Source organism: Rhinolophus hipposideros (assembly GCF_964194185.1).
Source record: "Rhinolophus hipposideros genome assembly, chromosome: 4".
NCBI classification, from domain to species: domain Eukaryota; kingdom Metazoa; phylum Chordata; class Mammalia; order Chiroptera; family Rhinolophidae; genus Rhinolophus; species Rhinolophus hipposideros.
Window position 1 is genome coordinate 59,070,232 of NC_138050.1, and position 13,361 is coordinate 59,083,592.

At 35.4% G+C, this 13,361-nt stretch overlaps 1 long non-coding RNA gene across 1 annotated transcript in view; it reads right to left on the reverse strand.

Annotated features, from left to right (window-relative positions):
- Nucleotides 1–224: 224 nt before the first annotated feature.
- LOC308497055 overlaps nucleotides 225–13,361 on the reverse strand; it is a 322,003-nt gene continuing 308,866 nt past the window's right edge. Inside the window, exons 5-6 of the long non-coding RNA XR_013993267.1 lie at nucleotides 1,903–2,015; nucleotides 225–1,311 (exon numbers count right to left, since the gene is read on the reverse strand). This is a non-coding gene — a long non-coding RNA (uncharacterized lncRNA). The remainder of the gene's footprint in view (nucleotides 1,312–1,902; nucleotides 2,016–13,361) is intronic.

Sequence of the window (13,361 nt, forward strand, 5' to 3'; positions counted from 1 at the left end):
TTGTTGTGTGAGTCACTTCAAACCATTTTGAAGGTAACTGGGTCTATAAAGAAAGAGTTGATGTACTTCAATAAATAACATGTCCACATTCTGCCTTCCAAATTAATTATATGTATGCTGCTTTAAATATAAAATTAGTGGATTTATGCCTATATATTCTGCTCAATAGCTAATCGACATATTGGGCACTTAAAATCAAAAATTATGTTTTAAGGATTGTTTTAAGTACACATCTTTACTGCAATAAAAAAATATCAAAGCTTATACTCATTGATCTTTCAAGATCCCAATCTTTGTTTATTAAATAAATACAAAGACGACTAACCTGACCATTCATTACCACTAACGGGCAATTCCCAGGCACCATTGTTCGTATCACGGCTATATTCTTCTTTGAAGTACACAAAAGACTAGACTACATATATTACATTCCAGAATTATCATGCTATTTTGCTTTCATGGGCTTAATATTTAAGCGACACAATCTTTAGAAAACCGTTCATGAATAAAAAGACTGCATTATCAAGTAAGGGAATTTTTGTTTTTTGTTTTTCGAGTCAATAGATTTACCCAACAGAGACTTGACCAGGTACAGTTCTGGTCTGTAACTATTCCACAACATTCTGACCAGGTGGATTCCAAAGGCCACGATTTATTCATGCAATCTCCTACTTCAATCTACAGATGAGAATTAAATCAGTCCTATAAATTTAAATATATAAGAAGTCTCTTTCTTCTTTACAGAGGTGTTCTTTTACTTTCTTTATAACCAGTTGAAAGATTGAGAACTCCATATTCATTTAAATTCCTCTTTTCCCTGCGGTCCTTCCTTCTCGTTCTGGTTATTTGTGTTGACAGCTTGAACAGTGAGGCTTGTTTTACGGTAATACTCCAACAGTCTTATTTTCTCCAGGCTGAGTCATCTCTACTCTTTATTCATTCTCTGGCTGCATTTGAAATTTGAATTTTGTCATTCTGTCTTCCAAAGGCAATAGATTGAGAGAACTCAGGCATGTTAGATAATGGAACACAGCCTGCTAATCTTTGATAAAAAAAACTATAATCCTATATAACATGGTGTCAGCCTGCTTTTCTTATTCCTTCATTTTTAATCTGATGAAGAATGGCTCCACACACTTAACTGATCATAGCATATTGATGTGCTTTGGAATCATATATCTTGAGTAATAAATACCATAACTTAACCAATACTTTTTAGACATGTGGCGATGAAGTCCATTTGTCCTCTTTTCCTATAATTTTGTTCACTCTGCTAGTCACACAATCTGCTCCCGGCCATCTATTTTTTTCCTGTTGACAGAGAGAGTAGTGATCATTCAGGTGTGTATCTGATTATGGTGGTGTGACACCCAAACCTGAATATTGTTGCTAGCAGTTAGCTCTTCACCTTCCTTCAAAACCTCCACATTTGAATGCAAGTGTTTAGAATATATACTCCAATCTTTAAAAGAGAAAATAAACATCCCTTCGTTATGACTCCCAAGTAAACCCAGAATCTGAAATATCTAATCTAAATACCATAGCCACCATTTTCTTGCTAAATGCTCAAGAAAAGGGTTATTTATTCAGAGAATGTGTTTTAATCACTAAAAGGAGTCGCATGTTCCCCAAAGCATACCTGGTCTCATATCCTTTCTTATAAACCCATATTACCATAATGTTAGTGCCTCTCTTTTCCAGTGGAGGCAGAAAGAGCAGAGTATGGAAAGTCTTAGACTGACTGCTATTTTTCCACTAGCAATGATCTTACCCTGTTTCTATTCTACACTTTGCAAAGCACCTCACAGTCTGTAATAAATTTCAGGTACATTTTTCCACATCAGCCACATGAGTTTGAAGAAAAACTTACATAAAGAAAACAATATTGCACCTGTTACCTACCATACTTAATAATGTATGTCATCCACAAAAAGATCAAATGCCTTCCTCTGTTGCCTCTGTCTGTGGATTAGAGAACTCCACTTTGCCTTTGACCTCTGGTAGAGCATCTCCTCCTTTGAGATAAAGTGGACAATGGGAAGAGAGTGTCATTTTAGCAACTTTTAAAATAGAGATTCTCAAGTGTGACCTATGGCCTCCAGAGAGTATGGATCCAGTCTTAATTCTAATTCATTTATTTTCCCACTGTAATGTGAGACTACACAGAATAGCTGAGCTGTGGGCTATTCACAGTGCTCATATTGACTGCCTAAAATATGGTATGGGGCCACCGCCCTGCAATTAGGATGAAACGCGTGATCAACACACTCAGGTAAGTTTCTCTTTTTTTTCCAATGGTTTTTAAAGCTTGAACCCAATTAACTAGGTTCCTCGTGCTCTCCATGTAGGAGAAGCCTCATTCCAGATGAATTCTGCTTGTCCCCTTGGGAACTTTTTCCAGATAATTCATGTTACTCCTATACATCAATGATCAAAACAGTAAGTGGATCAACTCCTGTGGCCTTTTATTAATGGTGAATTGTTATCACCAGAAGCTATATAGCATCCTGGCTACTGTGTGGAGAATTGACTATTAGGTTAAGTCAAATAGATTAAGTCAGATGTGATGCGAACATCTAGACAAGAATCTATGCTTGGATGGCAATGGTTTGGATTAAGGTAGTAGCAATAAAAATAGCAAGAGGTAGGTGGATTCTTGCTGTTTTGTGGAGGTGGCATTGATAGTATTTGCCAATCAATGATATGTTAGCTTTAAGAAAGGAACACATAAAGGAAACTTCCTGTGTTTCTGGCCTGAGCACCTCAGTAGATAGCAACATTATTTGCTAAAATGTAAAAACTGGGGAAGAAAAATTCTCTGGGAGTGTGGGGAGAAATTACTCTGTCCGGTTACTCTCCTTTGGGCAAGTCAGAGATGTTTACATGGCACACACTGAGTAGGCAGTTGGACACATGAGCTGAGGGTATAGACAAGGAATATAACATTAGGAATCACCAGAAAAGAGACTGGACCTGACATCATCAAATAGGGATATACTCCTGAAGGAGAGTGTGTGGACAAGCAAAGTGTAATGCAATGACTTCAAAGTCAGTCCTTATTCTCTTTGAGAAATCTGGAGTGCTAGAGAATCAAAGCCCATTTCTATGTTCTCACATGTCAACTTAGAGCAATTTGAGTGTTAACTTACATATAAATATATATATGCCATGCATTTTCTTATTTCAGCTCATGTTCAGTGTAATGACAGTCAAGTAAATGAATGGAATTTCAGGCATTTCTCAATATCTGAGGCTTGGTATATCTTTTTATTGAAATCATTTCAGCACTTCCAAAAATAGCTCTCACTAGCAACATCTTTCTATCACTTTAAGGAATACTAAGAACACCCAAAACTACCATAGCATCACCCTTACATCCACACAATGTGGAAGCAACCAAAATATCAATTAAAAATGACAAACAGCAGTTTGTAATCTAAGTTCCAATTACTCTATTACAAAATTTTGCTACAAAACATGTGTGCCAAAATCAAATATTCATTGTGAAGTCTAGACTTAAATTTTCATGACCAGCTGCAAAGAATTATTTAGGGAAGGAAAAAGAGGTATAAGGAGAGTAAAACAAAAAGATTTCCAGATTTCAGAGTCTTTCACGCATTATTTCATCTGTGCCAGCAAGTTTCTTATCGTCAACCTGTAAAGTCAGTTACTTGAGATGTTACAAGGTTAAGCTAAAAATGTAATGGTTAGAGAATGAATTCCAGAACAAGAATGCCTATGTTCAAATCTTCGTTTTGCCAAATAAAGTATGTATTTAGACAGATTACCTAACTTCTCTCTTTTTTCAAATCGCTCACCTTTAACATAGGGACAACAACACTGCCTACCTCATGTCTCCATATAGAAGTTCCCCTTGGAAATGTAGCTGCTCAAAGCCCATCCTTGAGTGTATATTCACTCGTGTCTATCCCAAATGTGCCATAAATGCATCATTTCTATAAGATATAACTAGAATTTACTTTGCCTTTCCCATTCATATTTTTTTTCTAACTTGAGATAGAATTAAATGGGCAATTCTAAAATTCTCAGTAGAGATTTAAGTATGCCTAACCAGCCCAAGTAAAGGAGAAAAATGTGCTTAAACAATTTATATTTTAAACAGATTTTCTCCATAGAATTTCTCTTTATATATAAGACGACAACTTATGTAGCATTTATTGTGTGTCAGGCACTATGCTAAGTGCTTTGTAAACTTTATCTCATTTGGTTTTCATAGCTATCCCGTGAGGTTGGTAGTATTTTCAATCCCATTTTACAAATATGAGAGAGAGAGAGAGAGAGAGAGGGAGAGAGAGAGAGAGATTGAGACTGAGAGATTGAGATTAAATGGTTGCTCATGATATCACAGTGGTGAAGCTGGGATTTAAAGCTAGGCAATCTGATTCTGGAGTCTGGGTTCTTCAGCACTCTGCTGTGTTGCCTCTAATTGCAAACATAGGACATTATGCGTTTACTTTAAATACTTGTTGAAAAGCAAGGTAGTAGATTAGAAGAACTGAAATCTCCTCCCACTCAACTAAGTTTAGTGAAATGATACCACATCCAGCACAATATTAATTTGTGTATTAGTGATTCCAAGGTAACCTATCTAATTTTAAAAATTAGTAATTTTCAAACTGGTCAGAGTTTGATTCTTAATGTATATATTTATTAAATTCTCATAGTCACTAGTGTTCTAAGCAACTTTGGGAAATGCTGATTCAGTTTCCTTCCAGGAAAGGTGGACTCTCTAATCTTTTGTAAAAGTACTCTGAGGAGGAAAGATTGAATTTTATCAGCATCAATCAATGCACTTATGGATAAATAGGAGGGATGGTCCTTTTAGGGTGTTAGTTTCATTTGTAAAAGGGGACTCAGGTATCAGGTCAGAAGTTCAGAGACAAGTCCTCTAGTGTTTAAAGAGTGTGAATTTAAAGGGAAGCACCCCTTGTACATACCTCCCTTTCAATCTGTGGCAGCTTTAACACCTGGAAAAGAACCCAGTGTCTCATGATTCTAGCCACCTTGGCCACCTTTCCCTGCTAAGACAGGAGTGTCAATGATGACTCCTAAACTACTTATGTGTGCAGAGGGCTGAGTAGCTGGTGGTGTTGCAAGGAAATGGTGAGTGTATGCTGATCATCTGTGAGAAAGGTTTGGTCTGTATTAAAGGCAGAGAGACTTACCCAGGGAGTCAGGAACTCAATATGGGAAGAGGACTGGTCTAAGCCCCAGCCACTTTTTGGCAACCATTTAGAGGTTAATTAGTAAAAGTCTTAGAAGCCTCTGAGACAAACCAATGGGGCATTAATTTTATGTCCTTTGGAAATAATTGACTTTCAGGAGGCCACTGCATTGATGCCTCACTGTTGGAATTGCATGGTTGGAGTTCTCTTGCCATTGGTGGTAGTAGCTATTGGATGGATCCCGATGGTAAGAAAGCACAAAAGTCAAATTAGGATCTGTAGCATTGATGAAAGAAGAATCAAGACCAGAGGACACAGTGTCAGTTAAGTAGAAAAACAAAATCTGCAACAAGTTTAATTAGTGCAATAAAATTTGCTATCCATTTAAAAAGACACAATAGCAGCTAACTGGTCTTGGTGGGACATAGAAAGTTTTTGTGGGCCCTCTGGGACCCATGACTTGAAACACATGATGAAGGACATTCTCATTCACTGATTTGTCACAGAAGGAAAGCCAACTCAGTTTTGGGCATAGAAAATGCTGCAAGGGGGCAAGAGGATTGTTTGGACTGAAGATAGAATCAAACAAAATAAGAATGGCTTCAAGCTAGCAGTAATGAGATTAAAAACAGAGCATTGATTTTTCTCAGTGGCTTTAATCACTTGGAGCAAGCATGGCTTACACACATAGGCCTAAAAGGAGCACTTGTTTACATATGGGTTGGAAATAGAAGGTTGGGCAGGTAGGTTTCATGCACAAAAATAATCTATTTGATATTTTAAAGTATTGCACAAATCGCATCTTGGACTACTTTATATTCAGTGGAAAAAATTTGACAAAAGGAATAAAAGAGGTTTAATACAATATGCTTAATGTAAGTAAATATTTGGAACATAATTGGTAAGGTTCATATTTTATAGGCAATTAGTGGTTCTAGAATGATTCTTTTGATCTTGTGATTTTGACTTTAAGAACAAAGGGCATGTGATCCTACACACTCAAAACCACAGGGGGAGAAGAGAGATGATCAACTGACTGAGGAGAAATGGGAGCCATAAAACAAAGCAGGGCGGTCAGAAGGTCCCACAGTCAGTTTCCAGCCGTACCTCTTAGTAAGTGTTTGACCTTGACTCAGTGCTTACTGATTTTAAGCCTATACTTTTCTACCTCTAAGTGAGGATAATGATAATTATTTCTATTTCATAGGGTTGGTGTAAAGAGTACTTGAGATAATGGGTATGAAGTGCTCATCACAGAACCTGGCACATAATAAGTAATTCTGCAAAGTCAGCTGCTATGGCAAAGCTGTCAATTCCCTATCCAGTATACATGCTCTCTTTCTTTTGTACTAATAGAAACATAGTCAAAGGGGGTGGGGGGCAGTGACATTATGCCCATGAAAACTACGTTTTCCAATTATTTCTGCGGATGACCATGTGAAACAGATATGGCGATGGAATGCCATGAAACTTGTGAGTCTGGCATCAAGGAAGCAATTCTGTTTTTACCCCTTCTCCCTGCCTGGAATCAAAGCTGTGTTGTCTGAACATTAGCAGTACTCCCATGACCATGAGGCAACCTGGAAGATGAAAGTCATGTGCTAAATATGATGAAGCAGTATTGAAGGAGTTTAGGTCCCTGATGATAGCATACAGCTGCCACAGCAAATTTTGATCTCTCACCTATGATGGTTCATTTTGCATGTTCACTGGCTAGTCCATGGTACCTAGATATTTGGTCAATTATTATTCTATATGTTTCCATGATGATATTTTTAGATGAGATTAACATTAAATCACTAGATTTTGAGTAAAGTAGATTATCCTCCATAATGTGGGTGGGCCTCATCCATTTATGAAACCCTTAATAGGAAAAAAATTACTTCCGCAGAAGAAGAGGGAATTCTCCCAGCAGTCTCTCTTCAGACTTGAACTGCAACTCAACTCTTCTCTGGTCTCTAGCCTGCCAGCCTTCGTAAACTTATGAACCAATTCTTTAAAATGTAAAACCTCTCTCTCTCTCTCTCTCTCTCACTCTCTCTTTTTCTCTCTCCATATATATGTGTATATGTGTATATATGTATATATGTATATATATATATATATATATATATATATATACACACACACACACACACATACACACACACACACACACACACACAGATATATATATATATGTATATATACCACAGGTTAATTTTAAGAAACAAAAGACTCAGGAGAACCTCTGAACTTCCTTCTAACTGCCTAAAAGAATTTAGATAGAGGTCCTGCTCCAGAAATGGATAGCTATAATTTAATATGAATTGTTTGTGATAGACAGGGAGGAACCCAACAAGGACCATTTGGTAAAAGTCCGCTCTGTGTCCCATTGTTAAAGATGGCCCCAAAACATGTATTTATCAAGCATTTGCTTTATCATCTCCATATGAATAGCCTGCCTGCATGTGAAATCACAAACCATTGCCCCACCCCATTTCTCCTTAGAGCAAGATGGCATATAAGTCTCAACTGCTTCATTTATACTTAGATACCATATTTTACAGAACCCCAGTATGGATAATGCATACATAATTAAATTTGGCTATTTTCTCCTGTTAAACTGTCTCATGTCAATTTTATTATTAGACCATTTAGAAGAACTAAGAGGAAAAAGGGGGTAAATTTTACCCTTCCCTACAATAGTAACAATGTTTGATGTATGAAATGATTTTCGTCATGCAATCTATTTTAAATAATACTTATTAAAAATGCATGCTGATTGCTATGTGGAAAAAATAAACATATCAAAGATCTAGGAATGCATTGTGAGCTGTGAAGCATAAGTTGACTGGATATATGAAAATGATTTACACTAGTGACCTATTTTGATTCTTTCAATCAATTCTATCTTTTTGCTTTTAAAAGATGGTGGCTCATTTGAAACCTTGTGACTTTTTTTCTGATTTATCATATATTGAAAAATACCTTAAAGAGTAAGTATCATGCCTGAATATTTTAATGACCGCATAAGACTACCTGGCCCATTATCATGTAACATTACAAAGATGTCACTTCTGAAGGTCGCAGGAGCATTCGTATCATCATGTTACTGTGTGGTAACATATGGAATAAACATATGAGGATATTAAAGTGATAGTCACATGAATCCATCCATCCAGATTTTCTATAAAAATACTCTTGCAATTAATTTTAAGGTATACTGCTGAATCTTATTCCTAAAATGTTCTAAAACAGATGAACATAATTATTAATAAATTTAATTAAAAAATTAGATGTTGTTTTCAGTTTGAACATGAAGGTAAAATTCAGTTTTCTGCTATCTCATTTTGGAGTTTATTGAAAAAATTGTTAATAAAAAAAAAATCAATTTTCTGTGAAACAAGGAGACAGCTGCGAAGCCAGACACCAAAGCAGATGGAGTGGCTACCAGGAAGGATATGGATGAAGCTGGCGCACCGGAAAAAGTGGAGCTAGTACACCAGTAGAGAAGGTTCCGTGCTGATGGATCCCAAGCAAAGAAAGAGGAAACACAACTCAGAAGTTCAGAATCACACACTTAGTTGTAAAAACAGTGGGTTATCATTGAGGCAGCTGGTTCTAAGAAACAAAGGAGACAGAAATAAACGAGGATTCCTGGGGGGAACACTACATTTACCTAATGCATACTGTCTCCATGACAGTAGCAAAGAAGAGATTTTGCATTGTGGTTTTTCACAGTGAGCTATTTATCTTATTTAACTAGGAAGAAGAAAAGCATTATCAAACTCAAACAAAAAAAGTGGATTTAAGAAAATAAACAATAACACTCAAAACTCCAATTAGCTTGGAACGTGTACAAACAACTCCCAAAATACACCACTTGCAAATAGCTGCTTTGGGGGGGTTGAAAGGGTTGGAAAATTTCCTCTTTCAGTGAAGTATAATGTGAAAGGAATCAACACAGACTACGCAAGTATACCACGTGATAAAAGAGAAAGAAATGACAAAGTATTTGCAGCACACAGTTTTGCCAGAGAAAAGATGAGAACAATAACCGAAAATATTTTCAGGTTTTTGTTTTTCTGTTTTTTTTTAATTGGAGAAATGGCAAAAAACAGAAATACAACTTTCTGAAGAGAAAGCAAGAAAATTAAAGGAACTGAAAGTTAAATGAACAGAATTAAAGGGAAGCAAAGTGTGCAGATAGACAAAGGTTGTATCAAATCATGTTTCCTTGTCTATGCATGTAATATTTTGAAACTACTAAGGCTGATTATTTGCTAGAGGTGAACAAAGTATCTATTCTGAGTTTAGAGGGATACTTATTGTAGCATGATATATACAATGCTTAAACTTTTTGAATTGTGAGCTATATGAATGTAATGCCTAATCAAAACCTAAATAATTGTTTTTTGTTTTGTTTTGTTCTTGTGTGTGTGTGTGTGTGTGTGTGTGTGTGTGTGTGTGTGTTTTCATAAGCAGTTAGTGGGTAGCTGGCCTGTAAGAAGTTCCTGATGGCCAGGCATCCAAAATAACCTTACCTTGCTTACAAATTTAACAACTCCTTCTGTGGAAAGTGTGGATTTCAGTGTTCAACCTTGAAGAAGTCTCTGAAAGTCAAGGTCCTAGTCATTGGCGAGGCTAATTACCCCATTTGTTCAAATTTTCCCTCTGCCGTACTGATTCCTTCACTCTGATTTCCCAGGCTTCCAATTCTACATCTCTCCATTCTGAGCAGCCTCACACCACACAGGAGCCTCCTTAATTAATTTTCTTACATTTTCCTATATTTCTTTCCCTGTCTTTGCCATAGTCACTTCAAAAGGATCATAGTATATTAGCAGTCACCTCTTTTCCCCCTCAGAGGAGACAATTGCACCTATATAATTTTACTAACCATTGTCACCACAATAAATTTAATTAAAAAAAAATTAAGCCTAGGAAGATGAAACATCTTGACCCATGATCACAAAAGGGTAAAAAGAGAAGTTCAAACTAGATGTATGGGATCATACTTTCAATGTCCTATATATCATCTCTCATATTCTTTTGTTTAAAACAAAGGCTAGAATTAACATGATAGGAATTGTTATTATGAAGATAAAATTTTAATTCTATTAATATAGAGATCATTAAAATCAACTTCAATTACATGATCAAAACACACCTCTGCTTCCTATCACTTAGGAGACATATTTTTCCTGCTATGTATTAAAATTTATTTTAAAGTCTCAAACATTCCCCCCCCCCCCTTTGAGGAATCCAGAAAACACATCTGCACTCACACTTCACTCAGACTTTTTTCCACTTCAGCAAGCAATTTGATAAAAACCACATGCCTGTATGTTGGTTTTGTATCCTGAAACTTTACTGAATTCATTTATTAGTTCTAACAGTTTTTTTTTTTTTTTTTTGGTGCAGTTTTAGGGTTTTGTATGTACAAGATCATGTCATCTGCAAACAGAAGCAATTTTCCTTTTTCCTTTCAATTTGGATATCTTTATTTCCTTTTCTTACATAATTGCTCTGGCTAGGACTTCCAGTACTATGTTAAATAACAGCAGTAAGAGTTGACATCCTTGTCTTATTTCTAATCGTAGAGAAAAAGCTTTCAAAATTTTACCTTTATAATGTATGCTGTGGGCTTGAAAAGATGTTGAAGTTATGTTAAAGTGCCTTCCTTCTATATCTAATTTATTTAGTGCTTTTATCATAAATGTGGAATTTTACCAAATGCTGTTATTATTATTATTATTATTATTATTATTATTATTATTATTACAAATTAGAAGACCAGATACTTTTTGCATTTTGTTCTGTTAATGTTAATGTATTGCGTTTATTAACTTTCATATGTTGAACCATCTGTGTATCTCAGAGATAAATCCCACTTGACCATTATATATGATCTTTTTAATGTGCTGTTGAATTCAGTTCGCTAGAATTACGGTGAGGATGTTTTCATCAGAGATATTGGCCTGTAGCTTTCTTGTCTTACAGTGTCTTTGTCTGGCTTAGGTATCAGGGTAATGATGGCTTTACAAAATAAGTTTAGAAGTGCATCCTTTTTTTTCAATTTTTTGAAAGAGTTTGCGATTTGTCTTTAAATATTTGGTAGAATTCCTCAGGGAAGCCATTCAGTCCTGGACTTTTCAAGGTTGCAGAAGTTGATTATTGATTCAAATTTCTCACTAGTTAAAGGTCTATTCAAGTTTCCTTTTTCTTCCTGATTCAGTTTTGGTAGGTTGAATGTTTATAAAAATTTATCCATTTCGTCTAGGTTATCCAATTTGTTGGTGTATAAATGTTCATAGTATTCCCATATTTTTTTAATATTTCTGCGTTACCAGTTATAAAGTCTCTGCTTTCATTTTTAATTTTATCCATTTCTCTATCTCCTTTTGCTTAGTCTACATAAAGACTTGTCAATTTTGTTGATTTTTTTTACAAAACCAACTCTTACTCTCTTTGATCCCTTTCTATTGTTTCTCTAGTCTCTATTTAATCTCTTTCTGTTCTATTCTTTATTATGTTCTTACTTCTAACTCTGGGCTTAATTTAGTCTTTATTTACTAGTTCCTGATGGTGTAAAATAGGTTAATTAGTTGAGATTGTTCTTCTTTCTTAATGTAGGTGTTTATTACTATAAATTTTCCTCTTAGTACTGCTTTTGCTGTATCCCATATGTTTTGATATCTTGTGTTTTCATTTAAATTCCACTCAATATATATTTGATTTCCCTTTTCATTTATTTTTTGAGCTATAGATGGTTCAGCAGTTTTCTTTTGTCTAATTTCCACACAGTTGTGAATTTTCCGATTTTCCTCCTATTATGAATTTCAAGTTTCATATTATTGTGGTTAGAAAAGATACTTGATATTGTTTCAGCCTTAATGAATTTATTATGACTTGTTTTGTGACCTAACATGTGATCTGTCCTGGAGAACGTTCTGTGTGCACTTGAGAAGAATGTGGTTTTTTGCTGCTATTGGATAGAATATTCTGTATATGTCTGCTAGGTCTATTCGGTCTAATGGTAGAATTTTCAATAACAAGTTTTGAATTAAAGTGTTATAAGTCACACAACTTAGTTTTGCTTAAACACATACATGCATATAACCATTCATTACATGATTTGTTTTTTGTCAAGTAAATTTGCAAGGAAACATTGTGTTCTTAGTAAGGATTTTTAATTAAACACAATGAAAATTTAAAGCCAAATTAATGAGTATTATATTAGATCATATAGTTCTCTCCATGAAGTACTCTTTCTTATTAGAGAATGAGTATGGATACATTTAATTAGTAAACTCTAGGTGACTTTATAGCAAGCAATTATGTATTTAATTTTATGGGGCACTATATTTTATAGTAGAAGCATTTTTTTAGTATACTCACAGAGATCAGCTACCATGTATATTACAGAGTTCTGCACATAGAACTGTGATGGTAGATATTTAAATCTCTTTTTAGCTTGAAACATCTCAGATCAAGTAACTCCCTAGCTATTCATTTTTTGACACATGGATAAAAAAAAAAAATATTCCTGAAATCTCTCTCTAGTTCTATCACTCACTTCATCTTGACTTATTACTAGAGCAGCCACCACCATTTAATCATGGAATTGGCTTGGGGAATATTTGAAATCTGGTTCACCAGCATATGTGGTCAGTTTGGCTCAAATAAACTCTTTTAAAAAATAAACTCTTATAAAAATTCTCTACAGGTTTGGACATTTCTTACATTGACATTTACTTGGCATAGGATGGCAGGATTCTGAAGAAACCCATCCTCCATGCAGAGACAGACCTGCTGCCAGGAGCAAGCAAGAGCTCACTGTGCTCCACCAGCTCACATCAGGTGAACTGGAGGGAGTTTCTCTTGGAATTCCAGGCCTCCTTGTTTTGAGTAACAGGCAAGTGATTTTAACTGAGTTGTTCTTAGAAAAACCTCAAGGTAGATAGGAAAAGGAAAAAAAAAAGGTTTGCTGCTTTACTTTTAGCTTTTTAATTGAAGAGTCTGAACAAAATCTTTGCTGGTTAAATGAGAGACTGAACTTTCTTTAGCTGCAAAACAGTAAGGGCACTTCCTTCCTCAAACTGAATAGCCAATGGGGTGATAAGAGTTGTTTCACACCCCCAAATCTGGATGGAGTGCCATCAGTCATCTAATTCAGTAATGTAGTCAATT